Consider the following 25,543-nt stretch of genomic DNA (forward strand, 5'->3'; position numbering starts at 1 on the left):
CAAAAAATTTACTTTAGTCTTCTTTGACATGGTTGTAGAGCTTGAAGCCATTTTTGCACATTGGGGTCTCAAAAATCAAACACTTCACACTTATGCTGAAATAATCACTCATTTCTTACATTCATAGCTTTGACCTTCTTGCATATTAATCTCATTTTAGTTTAAGCATGCACTCATTTAGATTAAATTGTCTTATTTATTTCTAGATTAATATTTTCCTATCATATAGATTAGTATTCCACATCATTTATCTTTACAAATCCTTCATTCTAGATGTTTGGTTGCTAGCTTCTCAATTTGAGAGCAATTGGAAAAATCATTCTAGTTAGGACACAAAAAATCAACTGATTGGTTGTTCTGGATGAATGATCCAATGTTCATTCTAGAATGATTCTTTAGATAATGATCATATTGAAGTGTGTGTGAATCATAGAGGCCCACATTTAGCATTCGCATTTTTGGCACCCATCTTGAGGCAGAGAAAATCAAAATTTTAGGCCTCATTTCTTCTATTTTTTTCCTTATTTTTCAGCTTTCCACCCATACAAAACATCATTTTCTTGCATTAGAAGTCATTCCCTCATGCAAGAAAATGCCAAATTTGTGTTTCCTCATGTGGCTTACTATACTTTCTTGTGTGAGAAAATACACATTTTATACTTCTTTGTGGGGTTAACTGCACTTTCTCATGTCATATGTTGTGTTTCTTTGCATGACACTTGATACCAGTAAAATAAAAGTCTACATTTTTGCTTCATTTTCATGGTTTCTTTTATTTGATGACTATTTTTATAGCATTTATTTGATGATATCTAACCTTTGATGCAACTGAATAGTGGTTTGTAGGACATTTTTTGAAGACCTTAAAGTGGATATTGCTAATGGTTTGATTGAAGGATGCATGTCAAAGAATAACTCAAGAAAAATTGTGTCTTTTTCATGCTTTCAAAACATAGTTTAATAGGGCTTGTGAACTTTGTAGGGCTCTAGACAAAGGAATAGGGAAGTATGCTCTTTGCTACTTGGAAGTGATGCCCAAGAGTAAATCAAAAACCTAGACACCTTTGGAAGGTGGTACCTAAGGGAGGAAAAAAAGTTATTGGTTCTCTTGTATAAGTCTTTTTTTATGAAAAGATGATGATTTCTTTTTAGGGAATCAAAATCTTGAGAAAAGACAAGTTGGGATTAGTAAGCTAACTCAGTGATGAACATGTTTGGCTTGTTTGAGTAAGGTGATGAGGTAGAGGAGTATGCTCTTTCCCCTTTAGGGAAATGAGAAACTTGGACCCTTCAATCTAAGCCACCAGTTTGAGTCAACCTTTAGAGGGCCTACTAGAGTGATCCAACCTCTAGGAATGACTGAAGTGAGCACACACCTTTTGCCAGTGATTCTAGCTCATTATAATAAAGAAGCTTTGTAGAGTGAAAGACTCCAAATCCATGTTAATTTCTTCCTCTTGATTCCTGATATCACATATGAAGAGAAGGCTATGTCTGTTGCACTAGCTGACACTGACCCTAGTCTTGCTAGTCAAGTGTGTGCACTTTCAGATGTTGGTGTGGGCTGCTAGCCTCAAATTCATTCATGAAGCCATCGGGTATTAATGTGAATGGAAGCCAAGTAAAAACTTTTAAATAGTTACTGCCCAATTCACCTCCAAAAGGGGGAATAATCTTTGTGCAAGGAGGGGGAAGAATTTCTCCTATAGATCCTCACCATAAGCATCTATCTAGACACTAGAAGGTAGTATACATGCTTGACCCCTACCACAAGGGTGCTCATTTAGCATATATGTTATTGAGTCCTTGGAATACACCAAAAACATAGACACCCTCTAGTGGGGTGAAATGGTTGTGTGAGGTAAATGCATACACATAAGTTGTGATGTAGGAGCATCCAGGGTTGACATATTATCCTACTCATTTGTATTCATTATGCTAGTTGTTTTCAAGTTATAGTTATTGTTGAGTTGTAGCAATTGTCGAGTGCTAGTAATTTTGTAGTTTAAGCTGATTTGAAGTTATCCCATGTCATGTTAAGACTTGGGTTAGCATGTTATCCCATCTCACTTTGTAGTGTGTGTCAAGTTCCACAGTGTGTATCAAGCTATCCTTTATGTGTTGAGTTACCCAGTGTGTGTTGAGTGACCCTTCATGTGCCATTTTGGATCTTGATTTAACAGATTTGAAAATAACCAAGAAACTAGACCAATACATCTAAGGCTAGAAAATTTCTATAATAGATGCACTTGACTACAGTCTTGTGCCAACTATAAGAATAATTCCTTCTTCTTTAGGCTCTGCTAAACCTAGGTGAGTGGACCTTAGATTCTTTATATGGTACCAGTGTAAAGGCATACAACTAAATCTAGATAATAGATAAGGCCCCTTTCTCTTCTGTAATTATGCAAGCATTCATGGGTGAAATAGCTAATAACAAAGCACATGAACTTGATAAACCATGTGAGAGAAAACTCTTTCAACTCTTAAACATAAAGGGAAAGATATTCGATTGATAATTTGGATCTTAGCATGACCTAGGTATGCAACAATAGAGAACATGCACCCTCTAAGCTAACCAGTCCCTTATCCATTGGGTATTAATTAAACCTTAACATGCAAATGGATACCTAAAGTATACTCATATATTCAGACATCTGATCTATCTATTTGACTTGCAAATAGACATCAATCTTCATAAAAAACTCTCATACTTATGGTGAAATCCTCCTGGCGTAACCTACAACCCTTTCAATGTAAACAAGAATTTACATGGATCTATGTTCCACTAACAAATTTATCCAGACATACAACCTTAAAGGATTGCAAATGAGTTTAAGCTCTTCATTCTCAAACACAAAAGATTGTAGATAACAGAGGAAGGAGATGAGAATCAAAATGAAACTAAAAAAAATGAAGCTCTTGCATTAATTTCATTGAAACCAATACATCATATATATATCAAAACTTAGAAAATACACAAAAAGATGATTGTGTAATATGAAATGCTTCAAAAGAAGTACAATATTGTTGTTCATAATAGAGGAACACTGAGAATGGTATCACAATAGTCAGGCAATTCCTTAACTTTGGAACCTATTTGGTCTCAAATTGTGAGAAAATCTCAAAAAATTGAAACCCTTACAATGAGTAGAGAGGAAGAATATATAGAAGAGAAGATATTTCTGGGTCTATAATCTAAAATTGACATGTGTCCCACTGAAAGTGTCTTCAATTTGATGTTGTTGAAACTAAACTTCTTCATCTTCTTGTAACCAAAATTAATAAATGATGTAACAAAATATCTAATATATCTCATTTAAACAATTAGCAAAATATCTTATGGAGAAAATATCAAGTACATATCAAATCTGTGATGGAGCCTTGAAATCTGATTTTGGCATATCACTTCTATCTTTGCCATGAAATCAATTGTGTTGTTGCCCAAAAACATCATTTACAACCAATTGCATTTAAAACAATCAAATCCCCCTTAAAGTTGTCAATGAAATCAAATCTGATCAAAATTTGATATCAATTTCATTTGGAAACATAAATCTGCAATTTTCAATGAGAAGCCCCTAGAAATACAAATCTACTTGTAGCTGCTTCTAGAAAATACCCATGTAGAAACTGATTGTAGAAATGAAAAATTCATCTTTTTCCAATTTTTTCAATATATTATACTGCATATTTTGCACAAAAATCATCCCCCTAAGACCAATTTGAAATTTTGGCTCCTGGGCTATGAACAGAGCATTAAAAAGGAAAAATTTGAAAGTTCTATATAGTTAGAGCTATATAAAAACTTAAAATAATTCAAATCCTTGAAATTTACAACTCTGTGCATTTGAAACATGTTTGATATTTATTTTTTAATTTATTTTCACTTTCTCTCCAATCTTCCATTGCCACATGTCCATTCTCCATTGGTTGAAATGCTCAAGCGGGCCCCACATGAATCATGCATTTGAAATTTACAAATTTATCATATTATCTTAGACTCAATACTTTCTCTTTATGATTCCATGATGAGCATATTAATTTTAACTATATCAATTTTTAAAAATTCCCATTGGAGCATCTTATTTCTTAACACTTTAATCTTACTCTAAAAAATCCACTTCCTGACCTTGCGACAAAGACAAATTTGTAATATCTCATGGCTAAAACTTTTGTTTTATGACCCTACGACATGGGCCCTATTGTATCATCTACCATATTGAAAATCTTCTTTATGATCTTACAAAATTTTGTAAGATTGTGGAGCCTCAAATTTTGCCTCATGACCTTACAAACTTTTTTAAGACTGTGGCCTCCTTAACATCATCCAACAATCTCACGATGACCAAAGCACTCAGTGAGTCAAATTTTTTTGACCATACTTTGTCTACTCTGCCAAGGTGGCCCCACCATGCTAGAGTAGTGGCTCATTGTCCAAGTGTGCCCTTAAAGACACTAGTCCCTTGTGGGCTTAGGCATATAAAAACAAAAAGTCTTCATTTTTTTCTCAATGTGGGACAAAAGCCATAGACAGGAACTTTATTAGCCTTCCTTTACTATGCGATACTTCTTCCCTATTTTTTTGTAGTGGTGGGAGGCCCCTCTTCTTGCACCTTGCATGAACTTTAAGTGAGCTGCCTTTTTCTCATGTGTGGATCTTCCCTATTTCCTCTGCCATGCTGATGTTGATACCCTATTCCTTGTGTGGGGATCTGGTTTCATGCTGCAGCTTCTTCCTTGGATGTTGAAGCTCCTTGCCTCCTTAACACATGTGTTCTTCTTTTCTTCCTTAGCACTAATACCATCACAAGCTACAACTCTTTTTTTTGGACGTCTTCCACCCTTTATACTGCCACTTGGTCTCCTCATTCTTCACATGGGGTGCATGGATGTGGGTGTTCTTATGCTAATGTGAGTGCCCTCGAGTTATAGGTTGAGGCTTTTACTTATTCTCTCTCATTCTTGCATTTTTATGTCCAATGATCAGCTTGAAAAACATTTTTGGCAATGTTGAGCAACACCTCCTAATGGAGCAGTGGGCTTTAAATCCTTTGTGACACCCAATTCCACAACATTTCAGTACTCATCAAATAGATTTGGCAATTTGCTTCCTTGCACTCCTACCATTGGCTACTTCCTACATCCAATGTGCCCCCTTTTCCTTGTGTCGGCACTCAAAATTGTAGCCCAAATTTTGAGCACCATTGAAGAAATTGAGCCCTATAAATGCTTTTAAATGCATACCTACCTAACTGTACCTTCGAACCCCATGAGGTGTTTAATGTTTCTAACACCCTACATTCAGTGCATCTAACTATTTCATGAAGTTAAATTGAAATTCAGAGCCATCCTGTGAAGTCTTTTTTTGAGCAATTATCAGATATGCAATTTTACCCTAGTGTCAAACAATGACAGGAGGCTATGTTTTTCATCGAAGAACTTGCACTCAGAAATGTTTTAGGACTGACTACTTTGGGAGTGTCTAATATCCATATTTGAGAACCTATGTTTCATATTTTAAAACATTTTGAGTTTGTTTGACTAGGTTTCGAATCCCTCAAAGTTGGTAGTTTACTATTTTCATGCATTTGCAAATTGCACACAATTCTGGGAAGCCCTATTTAATTAGTTATAACTTTTGACCAGTTGACCCAAATGTTGAAATTCCTTTTGTGTTGCATTATAGACATTAGAGGCTAGTTATGTTTCAAGTTTCAACTTATGAAAAATCCATTTGGTCAGTTTTCAAATGCAATTCCAAATGCAATTTCTATCTTTTTACTGGTGTCAGCATTTGTAGATTGTTTGGTATCCCTATTCATGACATTATAACTTGAGACCCATGATTTCCTATATTAAATGGATTGTACCATTGTGTTTTCCACTAAAAATACTCCAAATCTATTAGTTTTCAAAACATGACGAATCCATTTGCACACTTTTCCAGGTCAATTCCATTTGAAAAAATCATTATCTTGTCAATATTTTTAGTCAGCAATTCTGAGTAGGTTACTTTGACCGCTTGCCATTTGCATCCTATTATTCATCATGAGCCCAAATAAAAGATACATAATGTCCTCATGACAGAGAACCAACACTTCAAGTTTCATTTTTCCAAGTGTCCATTTGCCTAGTTTTCAAACTCAAGTCTAGACGCAATTTGTTATTTTCTGACATATTTTCTTGCAGACAGTTCTCAAAGGTCAACTTTGACAATGAATATCTTTTGACTAGAAATTCATCATGAGAAAATATTTAACATGATGAAAATATGTGGAACAAAGAGTCAGTGTGCCAATTTTCAGAGCCTGATCAGGTGTTTTGGTCAGTTTTTAAGGCCAGTCAAAGGACCCTCTAGCATTAAATTGGTAGTTTGTAGATAAGTGATAAAGTGAGCTTGAATTGATGGTTTAGTAATCAAATTTGATTCCAATCAGTTTGAGGTGGTTTATGGATTAGTTTTTCATGTCAGTTGTTTGAAAATGAATTTTTTTTTAGCCGAACCCGCCTTGGGGCTCGACTAAATTCCATCGGATTGTTAAGGCTTCATGGAGTTTTCAAAGTGACTGAAATGGGCTAGAATGAATGTGATCTTTTGAAATATAAGGTGGTATAGTAATGATGGATGCAACATTTTCTCAACATTTGTTAATATCAATGCAATGCATAATTGGATCATTTGAACATACAAATTGGGACATTTGTAAAGGGATAAGTGATAGTTTAAGTAGGATGGTATTGAAGTACAAAATTACATGTAATTATTGATAGAAAAGGAGTCATTATTTGGGGCATTATAAATCATAGAAAGGACAAGTGCAGAGGAGCATTATCCCAAGCTCCACAAAACTTCCAGGTTCTCTTTCAAAAAATACTAAATAGATATGCATTAAATATATTCATGTTCCTATATACCCATGCTCCCTCCACTTCTGGATGTACAATTTGAAGGTCTATAGGGCAACGTACAATCTGTGATATAGAGTGGAGGCTTCAATTTTATCCAATACCATATGCTCAGTTTCATTTCCAAGTACTGTGGTCATTTCAAGAGGCATTAAGCCAAAATCATGCCAAGTTTTTGGATGGAGCAATGAATTAAGGGGTTCAACCAAAGGATCAAGGAGTGGAAGTTACAATTTTTCATATAATAGCAGCAATTCCTTCTCCCAAAATGCTTACTCTTTAACCAAAAAAGGGAAATCTCGCACTGGTGCACTTGTATGTAGATGCTAGGGACAGAAGATCCTGGTTGCAAATAGAGGTAAGATTATTGTTTGTGTGATTTGTGTAGCCCATGAAATGGACATCCCTTGTGTGGTAGTGCATTCAACCATCGATAGGGATGCACTCCATTATAAAATGGTAGATCAAGCTATTTGCATTGGAGAAACACCAAGCAGTCAATCCTATTTAGTTACCTCAAATATTTTATCAGTGGCAGTTACCTATAACTGTACCATGCTACACCCCAAATATGGTTTTCTTTTAGAAAATGCTAATTTTTTGAGCATGTGTAAAGAACATGGAGTCAATTTCATTGGGAAAAGTCTAGACAATATTCACGTAATGGGTGACAAAGCCATAGCTAGGGAAACAATGAAAAAGGCTAGCATTCCAACTGTACCAGGAAGTGGTTAAGAAGTAGCAGAAATGCTATGAGCAGGAGAACCATTTGAATTAGCAACAATAGTAGTCAACACTAAAAGAAGAAGCTCATGCTATAATGGACAAGCATGCTAAATCATGAAGTTGCCATTATATGGGAAAAAACCAACACAATGCCTAGGGGAGTAATAGGACCATGTAAATATTTAGAACATAATCCACACATAAATCTGGGTAGCCACGTGAGACAAAGGCAATAGAGCTGGCCCAAAACAAAGAGAAGCCTTGTAGAAGGCATAATCTGTAGGGGCAAGATCATATAAAAGAAACTTCACGCCATTCAAAAAGAAGCCCACACCTTTACAGAGGAACACATGTAAAATAGAAGAGGCCAATGTTTAAAAAAGGGAATATCCACCAAAGAGGAAGGAATTCACAATTCATATTGAAACCATAGACCCACACGGAAAGAGCTGAAGGAGATTTTCACTTATAAGAAGCAACCCTGCACAAATATAGGGAGAGTTATTAGTAGTTTGAAGGGGGCAAATAAGGAGGTTCATGAGAGGTAGGGGATCCATTTGAACACCATTGAGGTATGTAGTCAACATCTATAGAAAGACCACATGTAATCAAGGAAACTCCCAAGCATTAAATAGAGTCGTGGCAGGAGAGCCAAGAGCATTCACGCTAGTAAGAAAAGATGCCCAATATTGCAAGAAAAAACATAGTTTCTATATTAAATCAATTGCCTCTTTTGAGATTGAAGGAGGAGAAGTAAAGGTGGTACTAGAAAATCCATTGTATGGAGTAAGCATTTTTCAAATGATTAGTCCCACATTCGAGCCACAAAAGACTCGTATAGACTTTAAATAACAAACCACACAAGTGCTAAATGTCTAAAGCCATAGCAATTTATGAAAAGTACTTAAGCTCATGGTTGAGTGCACCCATAGGTGGAGGATAGCTGGTGGGTTGCCCAACAAGAAATTTTAAACCAAAGTACAAGCACGCTGATGTGGTGAGATGCATTGGAAAAGTGACACATTGCAAGATTGATGGTCTGCGCAATACCGCAAGATGAAGATGCAAGGCCATTAAAAAATGTGGGCATGTAGGATTTTGACACATGGCATGGATCCCAGTGGATGATGAGGTGGTGATCAGGAGCATGTTTAGGTAAGAAGTGCTTAGATTGTGACATGTGTCACGATCTAATAGATGATGCTATCCTGCAAGACAAAGATGTGCACAATATAAGTATTGTGAGAAAGTGGGATTTTGACATGTGGAGATGATGTGGCAAGTTGAGGTCAACCAATAAATGAGTGCCATGTGGTAGTTTGATGATAGTGTGTGAAAAATCAGCAAATCAAAAGCTACCACGTGTCATAAAGGTCAAAGTTTGTCTGACCCGGATGGAGATAAGGGAAAAAATGAAAGTAATTAAACTATCAAATATTTTAATATTTCCCACATTTAAATATGAACATCAATTTTTAAAATCAAACAAGGCATTAAATCTAATGTTCAGACATTAGAATGTTTAAATTTTTTGAAATTTTAAATTTCAAATAGTTGCAGACCTAGACACTTGTACTAGGAGGACATTTTTCAAATCAAGATTCTAAAGGTTCTTGGTATGCAAATATAGCGATGTTATATATCTCTAGAATTTGGAGAAGACGAGTCAATTTCTGCATAGAATGCTACTAGTTCAAGCTACAAGAGGATTTGTCTCAGGTTCCTATCTTGCAACTGAATTCAGGTATCAGAGTTCAGTTGTGATTTCTAGCAAGGTAATGACTTGAATATGCATAAAAGACAAGGAAAAGGAAATTGGGGTCGAATTTGGTCACATTCAAATAGTTGAACTTCAATTCCTCCAGCTTTCCATAAGGTTATCAGATATTTTAGATGCATAAAGGGATATCATCATTCAACAAGAGGATATTTTAGAAGTTTTTTACAAGTAATGATGAAATAAAATCAGATCAAATGGGTGGATAGATAAAAGAGGTTTTGCAATTGCTAGGATGAAATTCCAAGTGGACAGATGTCATCTTTAGATCAGATCTGAGAATTCATCTTGATCTATATGTTTATTTCTTTCATCCATTGTAAGGGTTCCAATTTTTGTTATTGTGAGACCATTGTTGGTAGGAAATTTTCAATCATTCTGTGAGACCACTTTTCTAGATCTAGAACCATGATTCCACCTTCATTTTTTAGAAAATCTCTCTTGTATGAATAGCATTAGGAAGGATAATATAGATAGTTCATATTTGTTAGGTGTTTTCATGTTTTCATTTCATGCTTATGGTTGTATTGTTTCAAGAAAATTAATACAAGGAACAATAGATTCATTAGTTTCATTCTAATTCTCATCTTCCTTTATCAGTGATCTTCAATGTTTTATGATCTTTGGACAAAGAGCTTAGGTTGTAGTTGCAGTCCCTTAAGGCTATATGTTATTTTGTTGTTTCTTATGACACAAGAAGTTATGTAAATGCTTCAGGGAATTAATAGGGTTGCAAGTTTACTGATGGGGATATCATGTAAGAATGAGGTTCAAATTGAGCAAAAATGTCTATTTGCAAGGTAAATAGATAGATCAGATATCTAAATATATAAATGAGTATCAGATATCCATATGTATGCATTTGATTCATGAATTTTTCCAATGGATTAGGCACTAATCATTTTACAGGATCACTAGGTCTTACTATTCAATATCTGAGGTTTTGTTGAATTCAACATTATTAATTAAATGTTCTTTCCCTTTCATGTTGAAGGACCTAAATGTTTAACCCTCACTCAGCTTATGAGATTCCTAGCTTTTCATTTAGCTACTATAGATCTATGTCATTTCATGAGTCATTAGGAGATATAAGGGTTTTCATCTGCTTAATAGATTTAGGGATATGTTTTTGCACTGGTACGATATCAATTGAATCTAAGGTCTACCTGCCTAGTTTAGCAGAGCCTGAAGTAGAAGAAGGGTCATGCCTTATAGTTGGCCTAGTGTCTGAAATGGCATGTTGAAAATGGGAGTTAGCTACCCCTAGATATGTCATATTCTCATTGGGATAATTGAAAACCTTTCAGTTTTTTCAAACACCAACACCTTGGACATAGACTCCTATAGATGTCGTCCCCATATGGAGCCCCCTATTTCAAAATATGGTCCCTCTCACTTGGCATGGGGTGCTCTGCCCTCTTCCTACAAAGGCTGATCTTCCTTCTTGTGTGTGGAGCTTTTTTATGCTTGCGGATGTTCTATTTGCAAGCTATAATGTATGTCCTCTAGATGGGTAGCATTGCCACCTACATGTTGTAGCTTTTTTATCTTGGATTGTATGTCATGGAGTGCAATGATAGCATAGACCTTCCTTGTATGTTGTCGTGAGATGGCTTGTTTATTATGTTTCTTCTTTTCCTCTCTTATGATCATTAGGATAACACATTTATTTTAACATGTGAGAATCAAAAAATGTCAATGTGCTTTGGGCACCAATTTGGAAGAAAACCCACTTAATCCATGTGCAATTTATCAATCTGATGTAATCAGTTAGACCCCAAAGTGGGTTCAACTAAAAAAAAATTATTTTCGAACAATTGATACTAAAAAATAATCCATCAATCATCGTAGACTGGCTGAAATCAAAATCTAGCACAAATTCACCATTGAATACTTATTTTAAATCATTTCTGCACCACTATGAATTTTGTGTTAGGAGGTCTGTTGCCTAGCTTTAAAAATTGATTTAAACAACTAACCAAGCTCCAAAACTCTGAATATCTTGCCTCTCTAACATATCCAACCACATCAGGGTCAAATGATATCAACCTCCAAATTTTCTTACTTAAAATCATCTACAAATAAACATGTCAAAAAACTGGAAAATGTGTTCGGTTTTGGCCTTGAAAACTAGGCAAACGGGCACTTGAAGGCTCAAAACCTAGAGAATTAGTTCATTGTCATGAGGAGAATGTAATTTTGTGATTTTGGCTCATGAAAAATCATAGGACACATTTAGCGAGCATGCAAAGCAAGCTACTTAGAATTGTAGGACTAGAAACATTAGTAGAAAAATGTTTTTTACAAATGGAATGGCCTTGGGAAAGTGTGCTAATGGATTTGTCAAGGTTTAAAAACTGGTATACTTGAAGTATTTTTAGAGTAGAATGTAGGGGTATAAACTATTTGATCCCACCAATCATAGACTCAAAGATATGACATCCCGAACATGGCTTCTGACCATTCTGCATTTTATGACACCAATAAAAAATTGTAAATTGCATTCAGAATTGCATTTGAAAACCAATCAAATGGACTTTTCATAGATTCAAATCTAGAGCATGGCAAGAATCTAACCTCTAAAATATGATGCAAAATTAATTTTATTATTTGGTTCAATTGGTTGAAAGTTATAACTTGTCAAATAGGGCTATCTAGAATTGTGAACAATATGCAGATTTACAACAAAGGCAACTGACCAACTTTGAGACATTCAAAACCTAGTCAAAACATGTTGAAATGACTTGAAACTTGGAACATAGGTTCTTTGATATGCATATTAATCATCTCCAAAGTGGTGGGTCATTAAATTTTTTTGGGTGAATGATATTCAAAGGAAAATTGGGCCTTCTGTCATTGTTTGACACTTGGGCAGAAAATGTAGAACTGAAAACTACTCAAAATGGAACTTCACAGAATGACTTAGAATTTTAGTTTAACATTATCTAATGCATGAAAAAGATGAATTCAAGGTTTTATAAACATAAAACACCTTTAGACCTTAATACAATAGTTGGGTACAAAAGCATTAAAAGCATTCATAGGTGGCTCAAATTGACTCAAAATTTGGAATGAACACTCAAAATGGGAATGCAATTTTGAGTGCCATCATGCCAAGTGACCCTTCATGTACTGATTTTTCTAGTTAATGCTGAGTGTTAGTATTTTGAATGAGTTTTGTGCCTTTTTGATGCGAGCTGACTTGCGAGATTAATTATGATTGCAACATTTATGATAAGATCTTATCTTGGGGTGTGTCCAAAGCATTTTTGGGTCAACCTTTCTATTATGTAATGATCTAGAATGTTTTTAAAGCCATTTTGGCAAATATAAATAGGGTGTTTAGGCTTAGAGTTAGGGCAGAATGGGTAAGTTTGGAAACTTTTTTGCATATATGTCTGGAAGTGTGAATTTAAAACTAGATCTTAGATCTTGAATGTATTTTGTATTTGGCCATAACCTAGAAGGCCTTACAGCTAGGCATATATATTAATTATTTGTTGAATCAATAAAATAATCTTTTTTTCTCTCTCTATGCTGCTATTCTATTTTTGTGTTTTCTTCTATTGTGTTTACTCTACAAGGTTGTTTTGGATTACTGGGTGTGCCTTTGGCCCTAGTAATTCTTTCCCTCCTTGCATCAAATTTTGAGCTTTGTCCACCCTAATTTAGATTTTGTTGTAGGGTTACAGATCTATGGATTTGACCTATAACTTGCAGAGGTTATGATCTTATAGGAACCTAATTTTTAAAGATGGTTCATTGTAGAGGAAATGCCAATAATGCCATATTGGATACAATGAGAAAAATTGTAGCTAGATTAGATGTTGTGGAGATGGCCCAGAGGAGAGGAGTGAATCTTGATGATATGAGTGATGATGAAGTAGTAACACCAAACCCAAATCCAAAACCTAAGGAAGATCAAGATGAGGAAAGATTGATGAGAGTATTGTTTAGAGCACATTCAAAGCCTATTACACAAGTTGTTCCTTATGATGGGAAATTGGACACCAATGGTGTGTTGGATTAGATCTCTAATATGGAGAAGTTCTTTGAGTATGAAAATGCTCCTGATAATAGAAAGGTGAAACTTACAGTTACTAGGCTAAAAGGTCATGTTTCACTGTGGTGGGAGTATTTGCAAACTGATAGACAAAGAAGAGGAAAGGAGAAGATTAGAACTTAGCCAAAAATGGTGAACAAGGTAAAGAACAAATTCCTTCGTACTATTTACCAAGTTAGATTTTTGAGAAAGATGCAAAATTTGAGACAAAGATACATAACTATGAAAGAGTATACTGAATAATTTTATAGATTGGACATCAAATCTAGACATGTGGATGATGATGTTGAGAAAATTGCAAGATATCTAAATGGATTGAGATATGTAATTCAAGATGAAATAAGTTTTGTGAAATTAGAAAGTGTGGAAGAAGCATATCAATATGCATTAAAAGATGAGGAGATCTTGACAAAGAAGCATGAAGAAAGACAAAGTAGGTGGAGGTGATAGATTCTAGAGAGGCAAAGATAGATCTTATGGTGAAGGTGGTAGATTTGAGAGTTTTATGCAAGATAAAGGAAAATTTAAATGGTAGTGTTACCACATTTTGTCATCACATTTTGTTTGCCCTGCCAAGTTTCAAAATTTGAATGTTACCCCGCCCAATGATCACCTCCCTGATTACTAATATTTTAATACCCACGAAGATATCAAAATTACCTAAGTTTCGAACCTTATGATATTTTTACGCCTCACAAGTTCTCCACCATCAGATCTGGGCCAATCAATGGTCATCGCCATATCGCCATGGTGAAAATGTATGACCTTTAGTATGGTGACATAGCGACAGGGCGCCACGTGTCCGGTGGGTCCAGCTTGCAGGGCAGAGGATGGCGCGGGTCAAAAATGTTCTACGGCACTGTAGGTGCTATGTCACTATCACGCGTTGGCCCAAAAATTCCCATGGTGACATAGCATCCGTCAGAAAAGGTGTGCTGATGACAGTGAGTCAGCATGTCCAGCGGCAAGGTTTGGTAGGCCAGAGAAGATAACGGCGAGGTTTCAGGCAAGTGGTTGGGTTACGTCAGATACTTCATCTGCCTAGTTGGCAGAGTCCAGTGTCACGACGATGAATCATAGGGAGCCACATGTGCAAGATCTTCAGTTCAGCCAGCATAGTCAAGAGGCGAGTCTTTACGATCGTCAGATCTGCAAAGATCTACAGCTGGCACTATCTCACCATAAAAAATTGCTCAGGAGATAACATAGCGATGTAGCGACAAGGTGCCACATGTCTTGGTGGGATCGTATTTCATCCCGCCAGCGTAGTAGGGATCAAATAACTGACAGACCAACAGGGAAGTGCCACATGTACCACGGGCCTAGTGAATTACGAGGGAGGAAGGTTGCAGGAAGGTGGGTCTTCGTGACCATTAGATTAGAGAAGATCAATAACTATCACCATATCGCCATGGAGAAGATGTGTGATCTTTACCATAGCGACGTAGCGATAGGTCGCCACATGTTAGTGGGGCCAGGTCTAGCCAGGATACGGTCACTGAGGTATTGCGAGGTGTCGATTGGATATGACAAGGTCGTAGAGGTGGCACCAAATATGATGGGCCTAGGGTAAGGATAGTATGGAGTATGACGAGTCTTCATGATCATCGAATCTAGGCCGATCGATGGTCATCGCCACTTCGCTATGGGTAAGTTGCTCGAGGTTTATGTTGGTGACACAGCGCCTTGTTGACACGTGTCTTGCTGGTCTGGTCAGAAAGGATGGTCGGTGGCTAGCGGTTAATGTAATCATCATAGTTAATATGAATATCTACAAGGGTGGCATGATTAGTTCGATGATGGAAGGTCAACCACAAAGACTTCCCCAGGTGGTAGAACAAAGAAAGCTGATTGGCCCGCATGACCCAGCTGGCTCATATAGCCTATTTGACTTGCTTCAACCCTGTTGATTCATGAACCAGGAAGCAAAAATGATCAAGGTTATCTTGCGATCTAATATTTGCAATCAATTCTGACCTACCTGAAATGAATGCAAGGCATAGGGAAACACTCCACCGTCTCAGCCGATCCATCTGCTGTGTCAGGATCATTCATTGGCACTGCTTTTGTCTACTTGAGGAATTCTTTCAGTCGAATATCTGATTTTGTACTTCAGAACCATGCTCAAGTGTGATCTTTGATCAGATATTTTGGGGTTCAATGGCAGTAGTTGAGCAGTTAATGTAGAATCATTTCCCTCAGTTATGCCTGAACTATAAAGGCAATTTTGTAATCTTTTCCAAGGGTTGATTCTTTTTTATTTCTCTGATATTTCTCTGCAAATTTTAGTGTAACATTCCCTATGCCTTTGAACTGAATGATTCTCTGTTTTATCTCCTTCAGCCATCAATGTGTATGTGCATCCTGTTTTTCCTCTCATTGATGTATTGTCGAGATCTGTAGCCTGCATACTGTATCTATTTTTGCCTACTGGATAATATATAAGTGAGATTCCTCTTTCCTTGTGTTATTCAGTTGTGCTTCTTGATCTGCATGAGGTTATTAGATCAAAACAAGCCTATATGTATATATCCTTAGTTTCATTCTGGTTCAATAGTGCATATATGGGCAGAAATGGTCTAAACACTCTATTTTGGTGCATCACCTCCGTAGTTTAGGTAGGGTAGAGTTGTTTTCTGCATCTCCTTCTTCCACTTTTCCTTTCAAGAGTAGTTAGGTGCACCCTGATAGTAAGAGGAAGCTAGCCTTCTCCAGAGACTCAACCTCGCAGTTCAAGTCCCACAGCTTGGAGGTTGTTTCCATGTTTCACTAGGTTGTCCTCGTGCATAGGCCTTGGACAAGGGTGCAAACCTAAGTGACAATAGTTTTTGGCATGCCTGGTGGGACAATCCTATTGAAGATTTAAAGTCTACCGGTGTCGAAGAAGGAAGAATTTCAGAGATTAATACTGAAGAGGTAGTGCTGGCTTCAGTATTCAAGCCTTTGAGAGGTTGGTCCTTCAAAGTACTTGGTGACTCTGAACATCAACAAACTTGGTTCCAGGCCAAAGTTGCAGTGATTCATGCCCAGAGCTGAAACAAGGGCATCTTCTAGAGGTAAATTTCAATATCAAGAGCTTTCCCTTTCAAATCCTAGAATAAGGAGGACTAGAATTTCATTATCACCAGTTAGGGGTGAAGAAACAGTTAATATACCTGTAAGGTCTGCCTCTACTCCTCCTACTACTCGAACTCAGCCTAGATTGCCATCAATGCTCATTAATAGAACACTTGTTTATATGGCACAGCCAAGAGTTCATGCTTTTGCCACCTTTAATGGTGGAAGTCCTCTATTGTTAGCCCAAAGACATGATATACTAGTATCTGCACTAAAAAGTATACCTAATTTTACTGGTGAAACTTCCATCTCCCCTTTAGAGCATATCCAAGAAGTAGCAAATGTCTGTAATATTCATGGTATTACAGAGGATGATGTTGCTATCAGACTTCTAGCCTCATCTTTAAAAGAAAAAGCATTACAGTGGTATAGAGGCTTAGCTCATGGTTCTATAACTAATTGGGATGAACTAGGGGCAGGATTATGTAAACATTTTGAGGATAAGAGTGACCATTTGTCACTATTAGAGTAGCTGACTACAATAAAAAGAGCCCCCCATGAGTGTATGACTGATTTTAATTATAGATTCCAAAAGACATGTGATAGAATACCTACTATAGTGAAACCTACCCTTGGTAATGCCTTCTTGCATTACCTTAGAGCTTTTAACAGTGATATTGCCACTACAATCCAAACTATGGGAGGGGATACCTTGCCTAATGCTTATGAGATAGCCATAAAAGCTGAGAACATCCTAATACAGGGAGGAAAATTGGCTCCAAGGCCCCCTATGCCTTTCTTTCCTGATGTTCCTAATCACCAACCAGCAATGGCCCCTCTTCTTATAACTTCTACATCACAAACTTTTACTCCAGTCCCTCGAGCTTCTACATCCTCAAATGGGATAGATGAGCTCAAAGAAATGCTCCAAGGTCTAGTGCTGAATACAGATAAAAGAGAGAAGACCCTAGATAAAAAATTGCAAGAGTGGAGGAGGGAGTTTAAGGACCAGGGGAAGAGATTAGAGGATAGTCTCTCTATGATACAAAAGATGAGTAACAAGGTGGTGTCCTTAGAAAGGCAGCAAGCTCAAAGTGGCAAGCCTCCCCAACTGCAATATCAAGCTCCAAGTGGTGGTAGGCTTCCTAATCAGTGGAATAGCTCCTTTGATCAAGGTAGGCAAAATAGTCATGCTTTTGCTTCAAGCTCAAATTAGAACAGAGCTATAGTCCCTCAAAATAACTTGACCCAAGATCAAGATTTCTACCCTTCTTGCAACTATTCTTATACCTATTGCATGTGCCAAAAGGCAGAATCTTATATGGCCCTAACTGTCCAAGAGCATGCAGCAAAGCAATCATACAAGGAGGATCATCCCAAGGAGGCATCATATATTCAAGGACATGATGATTTCTCTTTCATGAATCATCAGGATGGGGAGCATTGTAATATAAACCAGGATTCCATTGCTCATAACACAAGGAGTAGGAAGAGAGCTATGGAACATGATGCCCCCCTTTCTCCTAAGAAGGCCTCAACTTCGAGTACTACACCTCATATACAAGCAGCAAATGAACAAGCAAGTACTTCATAGCAGCAAGAGCAAGATCCAAGAAAGAAAGATGTAGGTGGCCCTTATGTTGCCCCACCTCAACCTCTTATAATTGTAGCTCCCAAAGTTTCTACCAAAGTTTCTAATGCACCTTTCAGTGTGGTAGAGCAAATGAAGAAAACCAATGTGAATATCTCTATGTGGGATGTTGTTGCTACCATACCAATGCATAAGAGGATGTTGCAACAAGAATTAGAGAAGATTGAACTCAAGAATCACCCATCTATCATGGAGAATGCCACAAGTCTTGTACAACCAGTTGGGGATGTGGAGACAAATAAAAGGGTTAGACCTCCCCCATTCTATGTTTCCCTGATTATAGGAGGCAAATTAGTCCACAATTGCATGATAGATTTAGGGGCTAGTAGCTCAGTAATGCCTAGGTGTGTTGCTGATGCTTTAGGGATGAAATATGAGCCCATTGTTAGGGATGTGATACAACTAGATGGTAGTACCATCAAAACCATAGGTATCCTTAGGAATGTAGAGATGGCCCTACATGCATGCCCCGATTGCACTGTGATTCAAGATATATCTGTTGCTGAAGTCAAGCCCTATTTTTCCATCTATCTTTCAAGAGACTTCACTGCTCAGATTGGTGGATTCATATCTGCTGATTGGTCATATATGTCATTTAAGACCAGATATGGAGCCAATGCCTCAATTAGAGCAGAACCTCAAGCCCTTCATCACACTGAATCTTACACCCCCAATTTCATCAATATGAATTGCCCTATTCTAGAGATGGATGAAAATGACATAGTAAATGAGCCTGTCACTTCCATAGAAGAGATTCCTAATTTCTTCTTGGATGAGTGGGCAAATGCATATCAATTTGAGCCTATGTCAAAAATTCTTGAGACAGGCCTTAGTACATATTGCACAATAGAGAAAGAGGCTCAAGCTCCTGATCTTGTTGGGACTAATGATGATATAAATGGAATATGGAGTATGTACTTTGATGGCTCAAGGAATAAAAATGGATTAGGGGTCGGTGTTATGTTGGTCTCCCCTACACAAATAAGATACTACTTCTCCTTTAGGCTCCAATTCAGTTGCACCAATAATGTGGCCGAGTATGAATCCTTGATTCAAGGTCTCCTACTTGCCCAAAAGAGGGGAATCCAAGTCTTGAAAGTATATGGAGACAGTGACTTGGTAGTGAATCAGGTGAGAGGCTAGAATATCACCAAAAATAGCCTGCTCAAGTCTTACAAACACAGACTCTGGGATTTTCTTGAGGGTTTCAATGCATTTAATATTCAGAGCATTCCTAGGAAAGAAAATAAACATGCTGATAGACTTGCAACAGTGGGTGCAGCTTATGATGTACCAGGGAATCTTGAGGAGGAGAGGAAGCAACAAATTAGGATGGTAGTGAGGCCTGCCATCCCTGACAACAACACTCATTGGCAAGTGTTTGACTCTGATGAGCAAATTGTGAGTTTCTCGTAGAACGAGACAGAATTCTCAGATAGAAACCAGTCAAGGCTGCAAGATCAGTATGGTGATCAGATCATTCACCTTAGTTCTAACAAGTTGCCCAAGGATCTCATTACTTTGGAGAGTGTTTTTAATCCTGATGATCAAACAAGAGGAAAAGGAATAAATCTAGCTGCAGAAAAGGATGATTATGCCCCAGTTACAATTGTTGATGGAAAATCTCTAAATATGGGGAAGGTATGTTCTGAAACTGAGCAAGAAAACTTCTTTCATTTATGTCAAGAATTTAATGATGTATTTTCTTGGACATATGATGACTTAAAAGGGTTTGACCCTAGTTTGTTTTAGCATACTATAGATCTAGTTGATAAGGCCAAACCAGTAAGGCAAAAATAGAGACCAGTGAATCCTAAGATTAAGCCCCTAATGAGAAAAGAATTATCCAAGTTGATAGAGGCCAATAAAATATTTCCTATCAAACACTCATCATGGGTAGCTAACCTTGTCCCTTTAAGGAAGAAGAATGGGGAAATCAGATTGTGTGTGGACTTTAGGGATCTTAATCAGGCTTCTCTTAAAGATCACCATCCTCTCCCTTCAATGGAGAAAATTCTATCCAAGGTCAGTGGATCAAGGAGATTCTCTTTTCTTGATGGATTCTCTGGTTACAACCAAGTGCTGGTTAAAGAATCTGATAGACATAAAAAAAAAATTACTACTAAATGGGGCACCTATGCTTACCACAAGATGCCATTTGGACTAACAAATGCAAGCACCATATTTCAGAAGGCAATGGAGATGGCCTTCAAAAAATTAATTGATAAGTTTGTCTTAGTATACCTTGATGATATAACTATATATTCAAAAGATGTAGAAGATCATTTTGATCATCTAAGGCAGTTATTTCTAAGATGTAGAGAGTTTGGGGTTTCCCTCAACCCAGCCAAGTGTGTCTTTGCTACAAGCCAAGGAAAATTATTGGGACACATTGTGTCTGAGGATGGTCTGACCATTGATCCAAAAAGAACAAAGGCAATGCTTGCCCTTCCTCTTCCTAAACACAAGAAGGGGCTGCAAAGTTTCCTTGGTAGAATAAACTTTGTGAGGAGGTTTATCCCTAATCTTGCTACCATGGTGAGACCTCTTACATCAATGCTCAAGAAAGACATGGTTTTATCATGGACCAAGGAGGGGAAGGAGAGTTTTGAAGAGATCAAGACAGCCATAGCCTCAGCCCCTACTCTCATGAACCCAAATTTTGAGAAAGATTTCATCCTCTACACTTTAGGTGGTGATTTGAGTATCTTTACTGTCTTGACTCAGACAAATGGCAAGGATGAGGAGCAGCCCATAGCTTTCTTTAGTGAGGGGCTTAAAGAATATGAAGATAAGTATAGCTTTGTTGAGAAGCAAGCCCTTGCAGTCATTCAAGCCTTGAAGAAATTCAAGCACCTCTTATCCCACAATAGGATCCATTTGATGGTGCCCCATGCCAGTGTAAAGGATTTTCTGTTAAGCAAGGATATCAGTGAAAAGATAGCTGGATGGATCACTAGGGTAATGGAATATGATGTTGATATTCAGATTACCAAGCTGGTAAGGGGGAGAGGATTGTGCAAAGAAATGTTATCAGGTCAAGATTCTGATAAAGAGGCTACTATGGTATTAACAAAGTAGCAAGAGGAAGGAAATGTTAATGGCCCAAAGAGCTGGATAAATAATATGAAGAACTTCTTATCAGGAGATGGATACCCTCAGGGATTAGGCAAAGCTAAAAGAAGACAATATAGATTGCAGTCCATTCCCTATGTTGTAGTTGATGTTATCCTATTCAGGAGGGATTTTAATGGGACCCTATTGATATGCATTGAAGAGGATCAAGCTAAGAGGATGATTAAAGAACTTCATGATGGCCTTGATGGTGGCCACTTCTCTACAAGAACAACTGCTATGAAGATTATGAAGTTTGGTTATTATTGGCCATCTATGTTCCATGATTGTTATAGGTATGTGAGAAAATGTGAGAAATGTACTTTCTTTGCAGGAAAACAAAGGCTTGCAGCTCTCCCCCTTCATCCTATTCAGGTGGATCAACCCTTTACCTAGTGGGGGTTGGATTTTATAGGCCCTATTAACCCTCCATCTAGTGCAGGTCATAAATGGATTTTGGCTGCTACTGATTATTTCACTAGATGGACAGAGGCAGTTGCCTTGAAGGATGCCACAGAACCATCAGTGGTTGAGTTCCTTGATGGGATTGTATCTAGGTTTGGTGCTCCTTCTACTATCATCTCAGATAATGCTAAATCTTTTGTTGGAACCCAGATTTGTGCATGGGCAATGAATCACAATATCTACCTAAGCACATCATAAAATTATTATCCCCAGGGAAATGGTTTGGCTGAGTCTTCCAACAAGAATCTGATCAGAATCATGAAGAGGACAATAGAAGGCAATTAGAGGGTCTGGCATAAAAAATTAAAGACTACTCAATGGGCTGATAGAATAACACCCAAGAGATCTATTGGGAATTCACCTTTTGTGCTAGTATATGGTAGGGAGGCTAGACTCCCAATTTCACTGGAATTCCCTTCCTTGGAGTTGGTTCATCAGCTAGAATTGATTGAAGATAGTGCCATGTCAGTAAGAATGGTAGAGCTGATGGAGCTAGAAGAAAAAAGGGATAAAACTATGAAGACCTTGGAGTTGCATCAGCAATAGGTGAAAAGGAATTTTGATAGAAGGGCCAGGGACAGGACTTTCAAAGAGGGGGATCTAGTTCTAAAATGGGATGCTGATAGGGCGAAACTAGGAAGACATTCTAAGTTTGATGCATTGTGGAGTGGCCCTTACCTAATTGCCAGTTGCAAAAAAGCTAATGCATTCCAACTGAGTAGACCCAATGGTGAAGTTCTGCCCATCCCAGTCAATGGGATTTATCTTAAAGCTTGCTTCTAATGAAGATTGTGAATCCATGTACATAGTTAGTCTAGTTCCCTTTCTAGTATTTCCTTCCTTTCAAGAAGTGTGTGTGCACAGGGTTCTCCTTTTGAGTTGCTAGCTTCAAAAGTTTTGACAGTCTCAGGTTGCAGAGGAAGTTTTGTTTTGCTTCAGTTACAGAGGAAAAACTAGGGTTTTTTAATGTTTTGATTTCCTTGCAAAAAGGGGTTAGGGTTTTGCAGTTCTCAGATTTGTACCTATCAAACCCATTTTTGACTCCATAGCCCAATGGATTGTTTACAAGCACTGGTCTTATGCATCGAGCAGGCTCATGCCCCTTGTGAGTCGACAGAATGTTACCACATTTTGTTTACCCCACCAAGTTTCAAAATTTGAATGTTACCCTGCCCAACGGTCACCTCCCCAATTACTAATATTTTAATACCCATGAAGATATCAAAATTACCTAAGTTTCAAACCTTATGATATTTTTATGCCTCGCAAGTTCTCCGCCATCAGATCTGGGCTGATCAATGGTCGTCGCCATATCGCCATGGTGAAAATGTGCGACCTTTATTATGGTGACGTAGCGACAGGGTGCCATGTGTCTGGTGGGTCCAGCTTGCAGGTTAGAGGATGGTGCAGGTCAGAAATGTTCTGCGGCACCATAGGTGCTATGTCACTCTCACGCATTGGCTCAAAAATTCCCATAGCGACATAGCACCCGTCAGAAAAGATGTGCTGACGACGGTGAGTTAGCATGTCCGGTGGCAAGGTTTGGCGGGCCAGAGAAGATAATGGAAAGGTTTCAGGCAAGTAGTTGGGTTATATCAAGTACTTCATCTACCCAGTTGGCAGAGTCTGGTGTTACGGCAGTGAATCACAGGGAGCCACGTGCGCTAGATCTTCAGTTCAACCAGCACAGTCAAGAGGCGAGTCTTTACAATTGTCAGATCTGTAGAGATCTACGGCTGGTGCTATCTCGCCATCAAAAACTGCTCAGGAGATAACATAGCGATGTAGCGATAGGGTGCCACGTATCCTGGTCAGACCATATTTCATCTCGCTAGTGCAGTAGGGATCAAATAACTGACAGACCAACAGGGAAGTGCCACATGGACCACGGGCCCAGTGAATTACGAGGGAGGAAGGTTGCAGGAAGTTGGGTCTTCGTGGCCATTAGATTAGAGAAGATCAACAACTGTCGCCATATCGCCATGGCGAAGATGTGTGATCTTTACCATAGCGACGTAACGACAGGTCACCACGTGTCAGTGGGGTCAGGTCTCGGCAGGGTGCAGTCACTGAGGTATTGCTAGGTGTCAGTTGGATACAACAAGATCACAAAGGTGGTGCCAAATATGATGGGCCTAGGGTAAGGACAGTATGGAGTATGACGAGTCTTCATGATCGTCGGATCTAGGCCGATCTATGGTCGTCGTCACTTCGCTATGGGTAAGTTGCTCGAGGTTTATGTTGGCGACACAGCACCTTGTTGACACATGTCTCGCTGGTCCAGTCAGAAAGGACGATCGGTGGCTGGCGGTTAATGTAATCATCACAGTTAATATGAATATCTGCAAGGGTGGTGTGGTTAGTCTGATGATAGAAGGTCAACCACGAAGACTTCCCCAGGTGGTGGAACAAAGAAAGGTGATTGGCCCACATGACCAAGCTGGCTCATATAGCCTATTTGACTTGCTTCAACCCTATTAATTCACGAACTAGGAAGCAAAAATTATCAAGGTTATCTTGCGATCTGATCTTTGCAATCAATTCTGACCTACCTGAAATGAATGCAAGGCATAGGGAAACACTCCACCATCTCAGTCGATCCATCTGCTATGTCAGGATCATTCATTGGCACCACTTTTGTCTACTTGAGGTGTTCTTTCAGTCGAATATCTAATTTTGTACTTTAGAACCATGCTTGAGTGTGATCTTTGATCGGATATTTTGGGGTTCAATGGCAGTAGTTGAGCAGTTAATGTAGAATCATTTCCCTTAGTTATGCCTGAACTATAAAGGCAATTTTGTAATCTTTTCCAAGGGTTGATTCTTTCTGATTTCTCTGATATTGCTCTGCAACTCTTAGTGTAACATTCCCTATGCCTTTGAACTGAATGATTCTTTGTTTTATCTCCTTTAGCCATCAATGTGTATGTGCATCCCGTTTTACCTCTCATTGTTGTATTGTCGAGATCTGTAGCCTGCATACTGTATCTATTTTTGCCTACTGGATAATATATAAGTGAGATTCCTCTTTCCTTGTGTTATTCAGTTGTTCTTCTTGATCTGCATGAGGTTATTAGATCAAAACAAGCCTGTATGTATATATCCTTAGTTTCATTCTGGTTCAATAGTGCATATATGGGTAGAAATGGTCTGAACACTCTATTTTGGTGCATCACCTCCGTAGTTTAGGTAGGGTAGAGTTGTTTTCTGCATCTCCTTCTTCCCCTTTTCCTTTTGAGAGTAGTTAGGTGTGCCCTGATAGTAAGAGGAAGTCGGCCTTCTCTGGAGACTCAACCTTGTAGTTCAAGTCCCACAGCTTGGAGGTTGTTTCCATGTTTCACTAGGTTGTCCTCGTGCATAGGCCTTGGACAAGGGTGCAAACCTAAGTGACAACAGGTAGAATGATGACAAAGACAAGATCGAGTGGAAAAGTGGTAGTTCATACCAAGGAGGTATTGGTTCTTGCTAAGGAAGAGGTAATTCTTATCCTAGAGGTGGTAATTATTTTAGATGTGGTAAGGAAGGGCATAGATCTTTTGAATTTAGATCCTCTAAAAGTGGGCAAGGTAATATAAATGCTATGATTCAAGAAGACATTAAGAGTTCACTAAGTGGAATTGAGGCTAGAAAAAATTTGATGGTGAGAAGAACCTTATATAATAAGGGAAGTGGTGAGGAACCTATCCTTAGATGAATTATTTTCAAGACCAAATGTAAGATGGCTGGAAAATTTTGCAAGGTGATCATTAATAGTGGAAGCTCAACAAATTTGGCATCAAAA

The 25,543-nt window shown here is 38.1% G+C and overlaps 1 pseudogene; it reads right to left on the bottom strand.

Moving 5' to 3' along the window:
• The window catches only part of LOC149574731 (NADPH-dependent thioredoxin reductase 3 pseudogene), a 38,271-nt pseudogene extending 15,197 nt beyond the window's left edge, over positions 1-23,074 (bottom strand).
• Between the last annotated feature and the right edge of the window lie 2,469 nt (positions 23,075-25,543).

Source organism: Cupressus sempervirens, chromosome 2 (genome assembly GCF_028749045.1).
Source record: "Cupressus sempervirens isolate cs-2001-9-10 chromosome 2, ASM2874904v1, whole genome shotgun sequence".
NCBI classification, from domain to species: Eukaryota; Viridiplantae; Streptophyta; class Pinopsida; order Cupressales; family Cupressaceae; genus Cupressus; species Cupressus sempervirens.